Raw genomic sequence first — 2,591 nt, forward strand, 5'->3', positions numbered from 1 at the left:
CTCCTAACCTCTGAGGAAATGGTGCTTTTGGTTGGTATGTTTCTAGCATGCCTTTTTGCAGTTCCTTGGCTTGCTCAGTTTCACTTTCCTGCTTAGCTTCTTCCACACCTTCCTTCAAGATTTCTGGCTCCTGTTCTGAGGGTCTGATTCCTTCTTCTTCTGAGACTTCCTTCAATATGGTGATGGCCTTGCATTCTTCCCATCTCACTCCCTTTTGTTCCCCTTTAGGATTCTTTTCTGTGTCACTAGGGAACACTGCAGTTGACTTGGGGGCCTGTTGAGATAGCTCTCCTACTTGAGACTCCATCCTCTTGAGTTTTTCACCATGGTTCCTTAAGGTAGATCTCACATCATCCCTAAAGCTTTTCAACTCACTTATGTCCTGACCCATGTTTGCCAGCATTCCTTCTATCCTGTTTAATTGATCTTGAAATTGTTGGTTCGGATTAGGTTGGGTAGGTTGATTATTTTGGCCATGATATGATGGTTGGGAGTAAGTGTTTTGTGTGGCTTGGTATGATCTTTGGTTGGAGTTTTGGTATGTGGACTTGTTATGTTGGTTTTGCTGGTTTCCCCACCCAAAGTTTGGGTGGTTTTTCCAGCCTGGGTTGTAAGTGTTGGAATGTGGATCATATGGTTGCCTTTGTTGATTTCCTACATAATTGGCCTCTTCCCAATCACCTCCTTCAGTGCTTACTTCCTCTTGATCTTGTGTGTGTATTGCAGCCACTTGCTTTGTTTCTAATTTCCTGGTGAGCTCTGCTAGTTGCTTGGCAAACACCTTGTTTTGGGCTAAGATTGTATCAACATGGTTCAGCTCCATAACTCCCTTAGTGTTGTGTCTCTCTGAAGCATAGTAGTACTCATTCTCAGCCACTGTCTCAATCACTTCAATGGCTTCTTCCACAGTCTTTTTCCTGTTCAATGAACCTCCTGATGAATGGTCTACAGCCTTCCTTGATTCATAAGAAAGTCCATCATAGAAAATATGCAATTGCACCCAGTCATGGAACATGTCTGGTGGGCATTTCCTTGTCAAATCCTTGAACCTCTCCCATGCCTCGTAGAGAGTTTCACCATCTTGTTGTCTAAAAGTCTGAACCTCAGATCGAAGCCTATTGACCTTTTGTGGGGGGTAGAAACGTGCCAGAAACTTGCTTTCCACCTCATCCCAGGTTGTTAGGCTCCCCCTTGGGAATGATTCCAGCCACTTAGCTGCCTTGTCCCTAAGTGAAAATGGGAACAAGAGCAGTTTATAGGTATCTTCCTGGACTCCATTGGACTTCACAGTGTCGCAAATTCTCAGGAATTTTGTGAGATGTTGGTTTGGATCTTCATTAGCATTCCCACCAAATGAACAATGATCCTCCACAAGTGATATTAGCTGTGGTTTGAGTTCAAAATTGTTGGCCTGAATGGGTGGTTTCTGAATGCTGCTACCACAATTCCCAGAGGTTGGGTTTATGTATGAACCAAGAACCCTCCTCTCGGGAATGGCATTGTTTCCATCAGCTCTCTCATGGTTGTGAACTTCTCTATCCATGTTGAGATCTAGAGCTTCCTCAAAATTGTCCTCAGATTCTCCTTCAGATTCTTCTTCTCCCAGTACTCTCTTCCCTCTTGCTTCCCTTCTAAGTTTATGAAGGGTCCGCTCTGGTTCGGTATAATGAGGAGTTGATGTCTCTCCTCTCCTACCTGTCATACAAGAACACAGCACAGGCAACAAACAAGTGAAATACTCCTGGTTAATGGAAGAGTATGGTTAGAGCAGTTGAGGAATTAATTCAAATAGTTAGTGAGTCAGTGAGTTAGTTGCTTGAATTTAAAGGCATAAAGAAAGAAAGCATGTAACAGAGTGCAGAAATTAAAATTCAACAAGTAACTTGAACTGAATTAACAAAGCAAGAAAAATGCTCAATCTAGTTAACTTCCAATTTGAGAATTGTCAATCGAAAACCAATCCCCGGCAACGGCGCCATAAACTTGATGCTACGATTTTAAGAAATTGCACGATCGGCAAAAATTCCTTCCGGCAAGTGCACCGGTTATCGTCAAGTAAAAACTCACAATAGAGTGAGGTCGAATCCCACAAGGATTGGTTGAGTGAGCAATTCGGATTAGAAGTGTGTTCTAGTTGAGCGGAATCAAGATTTAGATGAGAATTGAGGAATGTAAAATTGCATGAATTAAAGAGCGAGAAGCTAAATTGCTGAAATTAAAAAGGGATCGGGGTGATTGCATGAATTTAATTGCAGAATGTAAAGAGAAGTGATAGATCAGAAATGGGGAATTCATTGGGTTTCAGGAGATATTGAGATCTCCGAATCAAACATTTTTTTTTATCCCTTCCTCAACCAATGCATTCATTGAACTTTGCTTGGCAATCTTATATGATTGGATCCCAATCCCTTGGCTCACCAATTCTCTCTAAAAACAAACAAATTCCCAATCCCTTGGTTTAAATGTTCATAAGAAGAGATGATGCTCGATCACTGATTATACCACACAGTTTCATGAACCACAATTTGGTAGGATTACATGTCACAATATCCATCCAAACCCCAATCCAATTCACTGTGAGAAAGCTTCTC

General features: G+C 41.8%; 1 non-coding gene across 1 annotated transcript; it reads left to right on the forward strand.

The window, feature by feature from the left end:
- The first annotated feature begins 1,013 nt into the window (after positions 1-1,013).
- LOC112738844 (small nucleolar RNA R71) lies at positions 1,014-1,117 on the forward strand. The gene has a single exon (XR_003169799.1). It is a non-coding gene; the product is annotated as a small nucleolar RNA R71 (small nucleolar RNA).
- The last annotated feature ends 1,474 nt before the right edge of the window (positions 1,118-2,591 follow it).

This window comes from Arachis hypogaea, chromosome 13, assembly GCF_003086295.3.
Source record: "Arachis hypogaea cultivar Tifrunner chromosome 13, arahy.Tifrunner.gnm2.J5K5, whole genome shotgun sequence".
Lineage (NCBI taxonomy): Eukaryota > Viridiplantae > Streptophyta > Magnoliopsida > Fabales > Fabaceae > Arachis > Arachis hypogaea.